A 16,915-nucleotide genomic window follows, 5' to 3' on the forward strand; every position below is an offset into this window, starting at 1 on the left:
GTACAGACGAGATTATGGTCAATCGAGTGGATAGGGACTCGGCGAGTTGGCAAGCCAACTCGGCGAGTCGGGTCAACTGGAAGTTGACTTTGATTTTGACTCTTGGTTTAGTTAGGGGTAAATGGTCATTTTACCCTGAGGGCGGTTAGCAGTATTTGACTGAGTGTTTTTGTGGGAATTATAGCCGGAGGATTTCCGGAGCAGCAGCAGCAGAAGTCAGTCAGTTCCCACGCAGATTAGCAGCCACTTTGAGGTGAGTTACCTTCCAGTAGCGGTGGGTCTACGGCCACAATGCCGGCCCACCAGTAGGAGTTGCATGATAGATGATTGTCTCTGTGATATTCATCTAGGGTTGTTACTACCTGTGATATGTTTATGTGCTAAAATGACATGATGCTATGTACTAGTGACTGTAGGGGGAGATAGTCCCCAGATTACCGGCCAATAGGGTCGAAGGGGCGGTCGTGCCCAGCCATGCTAGATAGATTATGTGATAAATGTGTTATGTGGTAGTAGTAAGGGGGTGAAATAGTCCCCAGTACCCGGTCGAGAGGACCGAAAGGGAGACCAACACCCAGATATGCTAGTCAGTACCCGGTCGAGAGGACCGAAGGGGAGGCCAGCTCCCAGATATGCTAGACAGTACCCGGTCGAGAGGACCGAAGGGGAGACCAGCACCCAAATATGCTAGTCAGAACCCGGTCGAGAGGACCGAAGGGGAGGCCAGCTCCCAGATATGCTAGACAGTATCCGGTCGGGAGGACCGAAGGGGTAGGTCGGGCACCCAGATATGCCGGACAATATATGTATGTTATGTAACGGTATGGTAGGTGGTATGATGGGGGAACTCACTAAGCTTTGTGCTTACAGTTTATAGTTTTGTTTTCAGGTACCTCTTCGTCGAAGGGGAAAGAGCTGGCGCGGTAGCGGCACATCATACACACACATTGATTTCCGCATCATGAGTTATTCTGGGATTTGTACTCTGACATTATTATGTTTTTATAAAATGGTTTCCGGACACGCGACATTTTTATGAAATGATATGATCAGTGAATGTTTTATTTCTAATGTTTGCTAAGTATATGTTTCAAAAATGAAATTTTTTTGGCTCGTATTTTGGGATGTTACATAAAGTCACCAATTTTATGGATTAAGAGGCTTAGGGGTAGTCAGATCTGGGAGTTGGACGTGTGTCTTAACCGTTTAAGACCCCAAAAGAAAAGGAGCATGAAACTGGGACTTATGCGGGGCGTAATCCCAGTACGCGCAGCATAGGGGGTCGCGTTCCCCGATTCTGTGAGGTTGCCGGGTACGCCCAGCGTACAGGTTTGGTACGCGCAGCGTAACCCGGAGAGTTGACTTTTGTTGACTTTTAGGGTTTGGTCAATGTTTGGGTCTTTGAGCCATGAGAGGGGTAAAATGGTCTTTTACCCTTCTGAGAGTGCTAAGAGAAGGATTAGACTAGCCTTGAGAGTTGTATTGATTAGAGTACTTATTCCATGTGATTAGGCGGAGGCTAGACCAGATTTTTACCGAGTTTGAGATTTAACGAGTTACCTGAGGTGAGTCTTCTCACTATACTTTACCTAGAGTGGTAATTAGAGTTATATGACAGAGTATCTTGTATGCTATTTATGTGATTGTGATGCATTGCATTATTTCTATGTGATTTATGCTGTGTATGTTCCAGAGTTTATAGAGTTAGAACCGGAAGGTTCACAGAGTTAGGACCAGAGGGTCCACAGAGTTATAGCCTCGAGTGGCTAATATGTGTTATATATGGTATTTTGGGGAACTCACTAAGCTTCGTGCTTATAGTGTTTTGTGTTATGTGTTTCAGGTTTCCTCAGAATCGCGGGACGGCACTGGCATGATTGTACACATCAGAGAAAGAATTATGTTTCGAAGATCCTGGATTAATAAGTAACTAACGAGGGATTGTGTTTTGTAAAATCAATAAACGAGTTTTATGAAATGTGATGTGAAGGTTATATGATTAAAAATCAAAAATTTGTTTTGAAATTTACGTTGTTACAAGTTGGTATCAGAGCCTTGGTTTGAGGGATTCGGATGCACCTTCGGGTAAATCTGGACTCAAACTAAGGATTTGAGAAAGAATTTTCAAAAGAAATGATTTTTCTAAAAACGAGCAAGAGTTTCTAAGAGAAAACGAGAAAGAGAAAGTGTGTACAATCAGCCAGAGCCCGAACGGTGATTTCCCAAAGTACCTTTACTTTTGTGTTATGAGATATTTTATGAGATATTTTATGAGATATTATGCATGCTAGAGATAGGCTAGGTAATTCATAATTTAGGACTAGAGTGGCCTGATTTGTGATGCCTTAGCCTAGGAAATTGCTGTTATCTGTGATGCACTTCCGAGTATGTGCTGAGTAGGAGTATCCACCAGGAATCCTTGTAGAGAAGGATTTGAGCAGAGGAGTAATCTAGGAGAGATGCCTAGATGAGCATTGTGGAGCCTAATCGAGAGAGTAGCTAGATACCCGCGAGGGGTAGAGTTGCAGAGTTTGGCGATATCTTTGAGTATGAGCAGAGCAAGTGGAGTTATCACCTAGAGTGAGTTCTACGTATTTATTCGATGCCCGAATGCTACTTGCTTTGTGCTTTGTGGAACTCTCGATGATGGGAGTCAGCTACTAAGTGAATATGACGATATTCAGGAGGTAGATGGCTGGCATCATTAGGAATTCTTCAGCAACTGATGGCGGAGAAGTGTGAGGACCTAGGGAGAACCTATGGGTGATCATGGTCAGATGAGTGCGCTGACAGAGTAGAGCATTTTACTGGGGAGCGAGCACGCGTAATAAGATTGACGGCTGAGAAGGTTGAACAGCTACTTAGGGAATCTGGGATGGTTCGTGTAGAGTGTATGGGTAGATGTGGCAGGTAGTATGGGCCCATACTACTGAAAGCAGAGGACCCATACTCGATGCAGGGAGTATTCCGGAGGATTCTAAGTAGCAGATTGAGAGGTGATGTCATGGTTCGAGTTCCATGATTGGTAGCAGATTGAGAGGTAATGTCGTGGTTCAAGTTCCATGATTGGTAGCAGATTGAGAGGTGATGTCATGGTTCGAGTTCCATGATTGGTAGCAGATTGAGAGGTGATGTCATGGTTCGAGTTCCATGATTGGTAGCAGATTGAGAGGTGATGTCATGGTTCGAGTTCCATGATTGGTAGCAGATTGAGAGGTGATGTCATGGTTCTAGTGCCATGATTGGTAGCAGATTGAGAGGTGATGTCATGGTTCGAGTACCATGATTAGTAGCAAATTGAGAGGTGACGTCCTAGTACCATGCTAAGTAGCAGAATGAGGGGTGATGTCATGGGTTGAGTGCCATGATTCGTATTAGATGATGCTTGTGCCTATTTCATTTATTCCATCATGGTTGATTAGACCGAGTTCGGATGCAAAGGAGTATGGGGCCAGAGGGCCAGGTTGAGCGAGTTTTATCGGAGTATACCTTGAGAGGGTATTTGAGATCGTTCCGAGTGATTTCGGTGAGATGCCAGTTGGAGTCGCAAGACTCAGGGGTGAGTAAGGATGGTGCTTTATGGAGGACTACGGTCTGAGTTGAGCAATCGACCGATAGTGGAAATGTCACCTTCTGTGACCTGAGAGGTGCAAATTCTGTTTCCTGTGGAAAACATAAGAAGTGTTGAAATTTCAGTTTCTGAGATGGGGTAAACCCTGCGAGGTAGCATTGATGGTAATCTTCCACTGGAGTATCTGGCATTATATCTGCTGCAAGGTGATGTTATAGCATGGGCCTGTTGTCAGTGAGGACTGAGGTGGTCAAGGACCAGGATGCACCCTACTTGAGTATAGTAGGGCATATGTTAGCCGTAGCGCCGGATGGTCAAGATGAGTATATCGGGGCGGTGGCCCTTATTGTCTATGATGGGTATCGAGTGTGGGAAAGGAGTCTCTGCTCTTGCGATGATTCATGTGATGGAACGTTGGCTGAGAAGTCGAGGACGAGGAGAATGAAAGTTCATTATTTCCAGACTAAGAGTCAGGGTTAGTACTGGACAGTTGGGAGGTCCGATGATGGAATGGTGTGAGATTCTGAATGACTAAGAGGCAGTCGTGATTGGAAGTTCTGAGGATCTCATATGAGATTCAGGGTTTTTGGAGTTGCTTGGTCTCTGTCAGGGGGATCATCGAGCGTTGTGTAACACCTTCCAAGAGTAGGTGCGCTGTTACTGGTGGAAACAGCATGGGAGATAGATTGTTGGTGCGCTAATTGGTTCGAACCCTGAGTGGGGGGAGAACCGGGTATTTTGTTGAGGGGATCAGAGATCTGTTCGAGATCGGTTGGAGTTTTGGGTATCGAGACCTGCGGTGCGGATTCATGTGATCAGGGTTATCGGTGAATGAAGCGAGGTACAGAGCGAGATAATGCATGTGGCATACGTTTGGTAAAGGATGAATGTCTCCACGGCAAGTGGCCATCGATCAGAGACCTTGTGATGGATAGGAAATTCTTCAAGGTGGATGGCTCATAGGGATTGTTCGGCGGTGGAAGAATTCTGATTCAATGTTTGGGCTGTTATGCAGTATGGGAAGGGAAGAAGTTGATTGGGCAACCAACTTCAGGGTCGTTATGAGTATTCTTGCATGAGTTTTGAGCAATAGAGGAGAAAGTTTCGGATTGTCATCTTCATGTTCTGAGTCGTTGGCAATTTCTCCGTGTTTTAAATTGGGAGATGGAGTATTCCGGAGTTACAAGTGACACGAGAGAAAGACCGGTTGCGAGGTTCCAAGGAAGCAATGCGGTATCTGAGTATGATGCCATGAGTATGAGATCAGTGGTAGAGTCAAGACACTGCGAGGCGTTGTGATGGTATTCCGGGGGTATCCGAGTTTAATGTCCTAAATCTCGGATTATTTTGAGTTTGAGTTTGAGATGACGAGTGGTGTATCAAGTGTCTATGGTTCCGGTGGGGGCCCTTCAGCTAATTAACATAAAATGGATTTATTTGAGAATGTGAATTGCAACGAGAAAAAGAGGTCTTGTCACGATGGTGGTCGTCCGAAGCAGTGATGCTTAGCCTGGATGGGTGTGTGTGTACCTATCTATGCTGGGCCGCAGAGAATGAGTTAATGATCGCAGTGTGGTGTCAACCTGAGGATGAGATTGTGAAGTGGTAAGAGTAAGTGCGGTAAGACTGCGGGGAGCTGTAGTTTCAATGAGTCAGTGCAGAGAGGTTGTGGTGATTCTACGGGGAGCCGTAGTACTCAATATTCAGTGAGAGGTTGTTGTGATGCTACGGGGAGCCGTAGTACTCACTATTCAGTGAGAGGGTGTGGTGATGCTACGGGGAGCCGTAGTACTCGCTATCCAGTGAGAGGTTGTGGTGATGCTACGGGGAGCCGTAGTACTCGCTATCTAGTGAGAGGTTGTGGTGATGCTACGGGGAGCCGTAGTACTCGCTATCCAGTGAGAGGCTGTGGTGATGCTATGGGGAGCCGTAGTACTCGCTATCCAGTGAGAGGGTGTGGTGATGCTACGGGGAGCCGTAGTACTCGCTATCCAGTGAGAGGTTGTGGTGATGCTACGGGGAGCCGTAGTACTCGCTATCCAGTGAGAGGTTGTGGTGATGCTACGGGGAGCCGTAGTACTCGCTATCCAGTGAGAGGTTGTGGTGATGCTATGGGGAGTCGTAGTACTCACTATTCAGTGAGGGGTGTGGTGATGCTACGGGGAGCCATAGTACTTACTATTCAGTGAGGGGTGTGGTGATGCTACGGGGAGCCGTAGTACTCACTGTTCAGTGAGAGGTCGTTGTGATACTGCGGGGAGCCGTAGTACCCATTAGTCATCGAGAGAATGTTGTGATGAAGTGCTCTCTGATCAGAGCTTGACGCAGAAGAGTTATAGGCTTGGGTAGCCCTAATATTTGAGTTTGTGAAAGCCTGGGGTCGAACCAGGGGCGAGACTGGGGTCTCCATATTTGTCGGGAGTCTAAAGTAGTTGTCGCAACCAAAGGGAAGTGGATAAGTGAGGAACGCATGGGTTACGGGTCATGAGTCATGAGTTGAGTGGTTCATTGGGACGAGTAGTTCCAACTCTGTGCCGGACCAGACTCTCGAGTTGAGTTCGATTCTAGTGGTGTATTGAGTAGGCAAAATGAGATTCCGGATTCAGAAATGAATTTCCTTTGGAAGGGGGTATTGGTTCCATCTGGTGCCTTAGACCTGAGTGGGTCAATTCGTTGGTATGAGAAAACCGTGAAACGCATGGAACTAATGAGTAGTAGACGGCAGAGATCGAGAGTGAGTCGAGTTACATATGCGCTTGAGGTAAAGCAAACTTTGCGACTTGTGTGTCGCACTGGGCCGATATAGTTGTATTGATAAGGAAGTCAGTGAGACGTTTTGGTACATGCAATGGGTAACCTTTGGAGGTTCAATTGTTGGGTCGGGAGATGACCTGGTGCTCAGTCTTGAAAGGGATATTGAGAAGGGAGCTGAGGTTTATGTTTGTCAGATGTCGGAGGACGCTTCTGAACAAGCATGGCCATTGTTCGTGTCTGAGGACAGGGTGTTGAGGGTTCGTTGTTCAGAAGGGTTGTGATTGCAGTACAGTGGATGAGTCCCTGGTGTGATGTGATCCTCCCATTCCTTGGTATATGATCTGGATTGTTTATCATGTTTGGGACGAGTGATCGGTAGCCAGTTTTGGGCAAAGACTTGTTTTATCGGTCCCCACTGGAGAATCAGAGGGGCAGTGAGCTATCGTGGTTTGTTATTCGAGGAGCGAATAACGTGGTGACATTTGGAGAAGGGGGCCTGGCAGAGATACAGGCCACTAGAGTTTCCAGATTCTGGAGAGTCAGAAGGGTTATCGTAGCAGCAGAAGGGTCTGTCCTTTTTCTGGGTGGGAGTTCCTGTTTGGATTTAGGTGTCCGGGGAGGGAGATAATTGTGTGGTATGAGATCCTCTCGGTGGTGCTTTTCGGTTATTGGATTCGATCTATGTGGTTTGAGGAGCGATTTCGAGGACGGAATCTAATTCAAGTGGGTGAGAATTGTAACATCCAGGAATTTGGATATATCTATTTAACCCTTCTTCTTCTTCAAGTTGTCAAGATTAGCCCTTAAATGAAAGTTATGACAAATGAGTACGCTGGGCGTACTAAAGAGTACGATGCGCGTACTCATGCGCTTAAGTTGGACGTGGAATACTCACGGTACGTTGGGCGTACCTTGAACTACGCTGGGCGTAGTGGGCCCAGACTCAAACCCTAAATGAGACTTGTGCACTATATAAGGAATGCTATGGCCTTATCCTCAGCCACCATTTCACAGAGAGAAACCCTAAGAGAGCATTATCTTCGTTCTAAAGCTTGTGTGTGAGTGTTTTGAGCTAGAAAGTGCCTTGGTATGTTAGTGAAGAAGAAGGGGAGGTGCTTGTGGAGGCTAGGGTTTGGAGTTCAAGCTTGGATCTGAGTTCTTCAGAGGGAGGAGCTTCACTTGGAGGTAAAAAGCTCAGAACTTTCCTCTTTATTTTGGTTTGGTGTTTCATGGTCCATTTCTAGGGTTTAAGTCCCAAAGGTGGAGACTTTATGAGCAAAAGGGGCTCCATGGAACTAGATCTGTCCCATTTCAGTGATATGTGTGTTGTAGATCCATAAAACATCCCAACTTGGTCGTCATTAGGGAGTCATGTTTGAGTTATGGGCTTTAAAGTGCTGGAAGTGGAATGATTTGGGTGTTGGTGACTCTTACAGCCATGCAAAGGCTTAAAGTCACAAACTTTATAGATTAAGAGGCTTAGGGGTAGTCAGATCTGGGAGTTGGACGTGTGTCTTAACCGTTTAAGACCCCAAAATCAAAGGAGCATGAAACTGGGACTTACGCGGGGCGTAATCCCAGTTCGCGCAGCTTAGGGGGTCGCGTTCCCCGATTCTGTGAGGTTGCCGGGTACGCCCAGTGTGCAGGTTTGGTACGCGCAGCGTAACCCAGAGAGTTGACTTTTGTTGACTTTTAGGGTTTGGTCAAAGTTTGGGTCTTTGAGCCATGAGAGGGGTAAAATGGTCTTTTACCCTTCCGAGAGTGCTAAGAGAGGGATTAGTCTAGCCTTGAGAGTTGTATTGATTAGAGTACTTATTCCATGTGATTAGGCGGAGGCTAGACCAGATTTTTACCGAGTTCGAGATTTACCGAGTTACCCGAGGTGAGTCTTCTCACTATACTTTACCTAGAGTGGTAATTAGAGTTATATGACAAAGTATCTTATATGCTATTTATGTGATTGTGATGTACTGCATTATTTCTATGTGATTTATGTTGTGTATGTTCCAGAGTTTACAGAGTTAGAACCGGAAGGTTCACAGATTTAGGACCAGAGGGTCCACAGAGTTAGGACCAGAGGGTCCACAGAGTTATAGCCTCGAGTGGCTAATATGTGTTATATGTGGTATTTTGGGGAACTCACTAAGCTTTGTGTTTACAATGTTTTGTGTTATGTGTTTCAGGTTTCCTCAGAATCGCGGGACGGCACTGGCATGATTGTACACATCAGAAAAAGAATTATGTTTCGAAGATCCTGGATTAATAAGTAACTAACGAGGGATTGTGTTTTGTAAAATCAATAAACGAGTTTTATGAAATGTGATGTGAAGGTTATATGATTAAAAATCAAAAATTTGTTTTGAAATTTACGTTGTTACAATGAAGTTCAAAAGAAGGGCATGTTTTATTTGATTGATAAGCACTTGTATTCTTCTGTGGCTTTAAATTGAATCTTGTCAAATGCTAAGAAGTACAAGAAAAATTCTTCTGATGAGGTGAGGTGCGTATCTGATATGATCAAGTGGTGGATTGGAGTTCGTTCAGTTTTATTGAAGACAATGTCGAAAGTGTTTGAATCTACGAAGAAACAAGAAGTAAGACAACTGCAAATTGACACAAAGGGGGAGATTGTAGAGTTCGTATTTTATCTTGTGTCGAATAGTACTGTTCTTGTTTGTAATGTCTTTACTTTGTGTGAGTCAAGTTGCGATCTCGCACATTTTTGTTACCTTAAGTTCGCAGCTTAGCTATTGACTTGAACGGGTAAGAGTTTTGCATATAGAATAGTTCTTTACAGCTGTATCGAATTGTTCTAACTTGCTCGTTAATGAAATTGAAATCTTACTCGTGTATTCTTGTGAATCTTATCTTTGTTTGAAACGTTAATCTATATGTTCCTTCAACTCTAAATTATTCTTCTTGGATATTATCTCAACAGATATTAAAATAATATTATAAGTTTTTAAAAACATAACAAGTCATATAGGTTTGATGTTATAGGAAAATATATAAAACACTTTATATATATATATATATATATATATATATATATATATATATATATATATATATATATATATATATATATATGGTAGGGTTCAACAAGGAACCATTTTAAACCTCAGAACCAAGGAACAAACATTTTCTCAACTTTTAGAGCTTAATTTTTATCAAAAAAAAAAAAAACTAAATATATAAAAATTCATAACTTTTTATCATCTTTCTATTGATATCAAATTTGATAATTTTTTTTTTACTTTTATGATATGTTCAGATTCACACAATGAATCTGTACATATTCACACTGTGAATCTGCATTATGAATCTGTGCAGATTCATAGTTTGAATCTTAACAGATCAAAAAAAATAAAAATAAAAATTATCGAATTTGATATCAATGGAAAGATGTTAAAAAGTTATGAATTTAAATATTTTAAGATTTTTTTTTCGATGAAGAATAAGTTCCAAAACTTGAAAATATAATGGTTCCTTGGTTTTAAAGTTTAAAATGATTCCTTGTTATATATATATATATATATATATATATATATATATATATATATATATATATATATATATATATATATATATATATATGCGTAGGTTATTATATTCAAAGTAATTATTGTGTTATTGTATCCATAAATGTGGGCCAATCATTTTACTTATTTTAAGAAAGTGATTAATACGTATTATTGAATTAAATATAATCGAAAAATACCATTTAATTTAACTAGAAGGGTATTTTAGTCAATTAATATAGATTTAATAAAGGAAATTTGCATATTTTAAGGGATCATATATTCTATTAATTTTAAAACTCCGATTTTACGAATTATAAGGTTTTTAATTCGGACATTCTGACAGAATATGTTTGAGTATGTTCAAAAATAAATAGTATTCTAGAACCATAAAATAATAAAAATATTCTTGAACATATTTCTATTAGAATAACAAATTCTCGAACCAGCAATTGAAGAATTAAAACAAAAATTACATTAATTCTTATAGAATATATGTAACAATTGCTAAGAATTACATTTATTGTTAAAGAATAAACTAAAAAAACTTTCAAATCGGGATAAAAAAATCAAAATCTAACAAATACACTAATTCATTGTAAAAGAATAATGTTGCTAAGAGGCGTCGTTCAAATTTCGTGGTCCGTTCTTCAAGCATCAGCTTCTGTGTAAACAAATTCAATGAATAAATTAGTGAGAAAATATTCATATTCCATTCCAACATAATTGGAATTCGTGATTCCATTATGATAGAATTGGACTTCATTTACCAATGATTATATTAATTCGGGACATTCTAACAGATCCCACTTTCGGCAATTGTCGATTGCCATTTCTGTGCAACTTCTAACAACTGATTCACCTGCAAAAACACAAAAACGAAAAAGAATATTTTTTAATTATTAAAAAATAACATAAATAAAACAAAAAATATATATATATTATTTACCTGATTAGCAACGAGTCGACGAGGAAGAAGCTCCTCATGGCGACTTGAACAGAATTCCCAAGTGAATATCTTTAGATCAGGGGTAAAAATGACTTTAAGCCTACCCTCACGAACAACACGGCTTTGCTCATACACACTTTCTTGAACTGCTTTCCCGTATTCCAACATCATGATTCCAGAGGGGAATCAACATTCCCGAGGCAAGTCAAGAAACCAAAGCTCATCAATAACACCACTACTGAATTTTATTTCATTAAGCCTAGCCAGTACTTCAAATGTTGCCTCTGTCATTAAAAATATAAACAAGGGTACAAAAAACCATCACTCAAGTGGCAAAACTGTAAATAATAATACTACAATGATTAAGAATTACATACCAAATCCTCTTCCAGATTTTGACCCACAAATGCCACTGCCATGCATCCTAAAGAATGAAAAGGGTTTCAAAAAGATGGGATCTTTATTTATTGTAATAAATCATTCTTATTGTTGCCTTGAAATTAAAACAAATTAATAATAATAATAATAATAATAATAAATAACATACCAGATTTGGGTTTGTGTATGACGCAGCGTCGTCCCTTCCTACGCACTCCATTCTTCCCCAAATTCAAATCCAACAACTTCATTCTTCTCGTCCTACAAGACCCTTTTCGCACTCCTCTAGATCGTCGTTTCCGCATCCCTTTTCATCTGGCAACGCAATTTTGTAGATGGTATATCAATTTTTCGTTGCTGATTGGGACGAATTCGGTGAATCAGACGCCGATTGAGGGTGGAGATGTTTTACCGGCGGCCATAACAGCTAATTGCGGCTGGAGATCGGCGACAACAGCAAACAATGGTGGTGGCGGCAACAACAAATGATGGTGGTGGCGATCTTCTGTGGGCGTTAGTCGATGGAGTGACTTCTAGGTTTTATAAACCTGGAGAAATTAGGTTAAAAGTCAACATCATGATTACAGGGATTATTTTTGGAAGTTACTAAACAAATTATTAAATTACCTTTATTTATTTATTTAATTATTTAATTTGTTATTTAATTTTGATTGACGTACATTTCCGCATACAATAACACAATAAATACTTTAAACACTTCTCTCTCTATACATATATATATATATATATATATATATATATATATATATATATATATATATATATATATATATATATATATATGATTTTGTTGACATTAACCTTATGATTTTTGAACTTATTTATTTGATGGTAATGATATCTACTTTTTCATAGTCCCATACATAAGTTAAACATTTATTGAGTTTATTTATTTAATTGTTAATGTTGTATGAATATGTAACACTTGTTTTGGTAAATTAAAAAAAACAAAAAAAAAAAAAAAAAAAAACTTAATACCTTTTATGAAATAGTTCGACAATAGAAGTAGACTAGTAGTTGTTGAGATATAGACGCTCAAAACAATAGTTACGACCCCAAAAGTGGTATCTGATATCAAATAGAGTATTTATTTTGGGACACGTAAATATCTTGTTGATTAATGCAATGTTTCTTTAAAGTAAACTAGCTGTGAAACCCCGCTTCGCGAGGTTCGGTTAAGACTAGAGTTTTACACTTTTGTTTATCGGTTACGTATGTGGTGTAGTCATAGATAGTAAAAAATATGCAGGGGCATTTTCGACAAAAAAATGTTAAAATCACGATTTTTTTAGTAAAAGAACAAAGTCCAAAAGTTGTTTTTTTCGGAGAATTTAATAACAATGTAAAAGCTGTACAAATTTTTTCAAATGAACAATAAAACACAAGTTGAAAGAATGTAGCTTCAAAACTGCTGCAAGTATATTATCAGGATAAGTATCGTTCAGCCGACCTCTCTTTCATTCGCAAAGGGGAGATCGGTAGGTGCTCTAGATAAACGACAAAAATAAGGAAAAAGGGAAAAAAATTACAGAAAGATGCATCTTCAAACTAGTCACAAGTGATTCCATAGGGTTTCACATGTTTGGTTGGAAAAATGTGACTACTTATCTTTTATATCAAGTAAACAGTTATGTTATATGTAACATGACAAGAAAAAATGTGGCAAGTTTAATCTTTTTCAGGTGTAAAAAATTTGGACGGGTAATGGAAAGGATAAACTTACTTGGGATTTGCTAACTTCTAAAGTCAAACTTTTAGGTCAACTATATTCTTCTGCAAGGCTGGATAAAAATCAAATGGAAAATAAGTTTAATACATGTACATATACATTCTTCTAATCATTGAAGCCATATATCAATTTATAAGCCTATAATTTGAGTACATAGCTACATGATCATCATAATTGCCTTCAACAGGTAGTTAATTTCAATGAAAAATTGAAGAAAACGGATGAATACCTGTAATAAAAAGAAAAAGAAAAAGAGATTGATTCAAATAAAAAGAATGAGAAATCAATCACTAAATGCAGCTAAAATGAACATAAAAATTGTATTTTAAATAAAAAAAATTCCATTATCATTATTTATCATTCTAAAGTGTGACTTTTACTAATATTGTAATGCTATCTTTTCCTCCTTGTTTTCTTTAATTTTTATGGTGGTCAAGTCAGTATTTTCTGGTTTATGTAACTGCTCCTTCAACACGACTACATGGTTTTACAAATACAAATATCTTTGAATGGATAAAAACTAAGATCAGTTAGTTATATTAATACATGCAAAATAGAATAAAAAAAACAAATAACTGTTAAAAGAAAAGATTAAAGATTAATGGGTGAGCAAAAAGTCATAACTAACCTCCAAATATTTCTCAGCCATTGGCCTTGAACAACCTGATTTCAGCGAATGGTGCAGTGGTTGATGTTGAACCCAGAACCCAGAGTATAAACAACATGTATGTCTTCTGCTTAATCATTAAAATTTAAAAGGTTAATTCAATTTACAAAAGTTTTCCTTTTATAATTACCCGTCATGTAGAAGAAGACCTCCTGTATAAATTATAATCGGTTCTACTGAGGCGGCAGCTGCATTTTTATACCATTTTCGTCAGAAGAAATAAGTCAATTAGTTACTTAACTTCCAAAACCAAGGGCATCCAAAGCACTCAACCTGAAAAAGGTCAAAACATTATCCAAAACAAAATGAGTATACAAATATAATGATCTAACAGAAAAACGAAAGAAATATACTATATCAAACAAATAAATTAAAGGAAATTATTATTACTTACTTTTTTTAGCACTAATAAAAACCTCAACACCAGCATCAGCATCAGACTGAGTAAGAACAATAATAAAATCCTTAAACATCATCGTCATGTGTTTAGAGAAGAACAAAACGCATCCATGCTACATGTGCTGCAGCCATATCAATTGGATGGGTTCATCAAAAATGTTGATGTAAAAAGAAGAATCGGCAAGAAAAAACGGGATATTAGAAAATTATGCATGATGATAAAAAAATTAATGTATGAAATTATAAATTATAAAATAAATAATATATGAATAACTATTAAAATTGTTAAAGTGAATATTGAACTTTAAAATGTAAATAAACAAAAGCCGACAAAACTCAAAGTCTTGATCATTTTTTGTAATTTTGTTTTTCTAGTGACAGGGCATTCGAGTCCTTTACAGGAAACTTTTACCTTTTAATGCATTCCATTCCCATTTTGAGGGAAATGTTATATATAATGATGAAACTTGAAACCGCCATCGTGAAAATCTCGACCTGAAAGTTGACATATATCCATGCCAAAATGGAACTCGATTGATTCATCTTCTTCTTGGAACCATGAATTTTGGAACAAAAATTCTGCAAACAAACCAAAACTGATGATAAATTTCTTGGTAAATAAACTTGCAATAGATGTTGATCAAGAGGCTTTTTGAATCTGCTACTCGGAAAAAAAAATCAAAAGTGAGAAATTTTACCAATAATATATAAATAAATAAAAATAGATATTTTGACCAATCAAATAAATAAAGTGACTAACCTGATGTAAGTTTTTAATTGGCAGCTTTTACCATTTCTTACCAAAATGTTGAAAACAAATGAAATCAATTAGCCAAAATTTATTTGGAATCATAATAAACAGGTCAACTGAAAACAATTTTTGTGTAGTATGTATGGTATTGCATTATCAATTCCAATTTTAAGAAAAACTAAATGAGTGCAAAATATATAAAACACATAAATATAAAAATAAAGAGGGCCCATTCCATGAACAGGCTAAAAACTAAAGATGCATTCAATGCATACAAAAAGGTAATAAATAAATATTTATGAGTAAAAGTTGCATCAGCAAACAGTAAAAATCTAAACCTGACAATAGAGGGCAAACACCTTGAAAAATCCATTGACATTATCGAACCAAACAATTAACCTGAACAAAGGCACAACATTCATGTAAGTACCTGAGGCTAAGTTCTTATTTCAACAGTAAATTTAATAATGATACAAAAATTTAAAGGCACTTGATCATGAACACGGAATTGAAAATTGCAAAGCTATTGAATTTGTTGTTCATAAAATACTTTTCGCTTCAAACACTCTGTATTGCAGCTGAATAATTCCATAATGAGAAACAACATATTTAGAATAAATTGATTTCGCAAACAATAAGAGATTAAGAGTGCACAGAATAATAAGGTTAAATATTAATACCCCTTTTGTTTTTCGCTCTAGTGAACTCCTTTCTCTGTTCAACCTTTACACCAACTTTCTTCAGAAGCACTTTTTCTTTCTTCTCTAGCATTTCAAGTGTCTGCAGAAATATTCAATAATTCAGTATAAAAGAAAAAAAAGGGGAAAAAACATTAGGATCAATCCATGATTTAACACAACAATCATTTGAATCAAGAAAAGCATTTGTCCTCAATCACAAGTTACAGAGATTTGGTGAAGTTACATTGACCATATGTGCAAGCAATGATGTAACAGAACAAAAATCTCTGTTTGGCATTTTGACAAACAGTTGGTGGGCATAATTCAGTTGAGGCTTTACTGAGCTTTAGAATGGAGAATCAAAAAACCAACGAAATTAAATATGAAAAAAAGAGGTCTGATGCTTCTTTAGCAGTTGAAGAACAATTTTTTTAGGTAGTTATTGCTCCCTCCTATCATCGTTTTAACAATCATACAAAAACTTTACCCTAAATAACAAAATAAACTGATTTCTGGGTTGTAGTCATCGACGAAGCAATCAAGGCTCAATCAGTGAAGGAATGGAATAAGGAAATCAGGAGATGAAGCTATATTCGCACACCATGAGTTCCTGGGAGAATCACCTAGTTACCCAATTTTACTGAATTAGAGCAGAAATGGAGAAAGAAAGAAGAATAAGAGGAAAATCAGAGACGTCAACTGACCTGTAGGGACAATCGGTGGTGGAGAGCGACGGTGGGTTGGACCATGGTGGTGAGCGATGTTACCTGGACTAAATTGATCGGAACTCGTAGCGATGGAATAGAACTGCCACGAAGCAATCGATTTGCGACACCTGAAGACTACAACGCCTCCAGTCACCGCCACCAGCAACCCACGTCGCCGCACCACCAACACCAGCAGCGCCGGAATGCGTTCTTGGTTCTTGCTGCTTCGCTGTCGAAATAAAGTGGATAAATCGATGGTGGTTTGGAGTAGCAGGGGTGAGACGTTAGAGGGGACACGAATCGGTTTAGATAAGATATGGTGGAGTAATATGATTGGGGAAAAGAAACGGTGGAAGCCAAGTGGAGTTTCGATCATGTGTGGTTGATGGCGAGAAAAGTATGAAGTAGAAATATGAGAAGAATCCAGAACATATCGATCTGATGCACGATCGTCAACACGTGCAGACACAATACAGTGGGGAAGATAAAGACGCGGTAGATTGCTAACACGTATAGACAAAGAATATACGTAATGTCAAAATATGCCCCAAATCGACACATGGACCATTTTTGCCAAAAACTTGGCCAGTTCACTGTTCATGTTGGTGAACAACTTTAATATATATATAATAATTTTGAATCAGAATATTTTGTGTTATTAACAACCATTACCAAATATTGATAACATTCATATTGTTAAGAAGTTTTTTAATTTTCTTTTTACGTGGGAAACTTTAAATGTTTAATTAGTAATACATTATACCTAAACTTTGTATAATTAGCCCTAA

The 16,915-nt window shown here is 38.4% G+C and overlaps 1 long non-coding RNA gene across 1 annotated transcript; it reads right to left on the reverse strand.

The window, feature by feature from the left end:
• Positions 1-15,375: 15,375 nt before the first annotated feature.
• Positions 15,376-16,176, reverse strand: LOC145156839 (uncharacterized). The gene is made up of 3 exons (XR_013736938.1): positions 16,125-16,176; positions 15,908-16,043; positions 15,376-15,520 (listed from the first exon to the last, which is right to left on the reverse strand). It is a non-coding gene; the product is annotated as an uncharacterized LOC145156839 (long non-coding RNA).
• Between the last annotated feature and the right edge of the window lie 739 nt (positions 16,177-16,915).

This window comes from Lactuca virosa, chromosome 2, assembly GCF_052849685.1.
Source record: "Lactuca virosa cultivar CGN04683 chromosome 2, Lactuca_virosa_CGN04683_v6, whole genome shotgun sequence".
In the NCBI taxonomy this organism is placed as follows: Eukaryota; Viridiplantae; Streptophyta; class Magnoliopsida; order Asterales; family Asteraceae; genus Lactuca; species Lactuca virosa.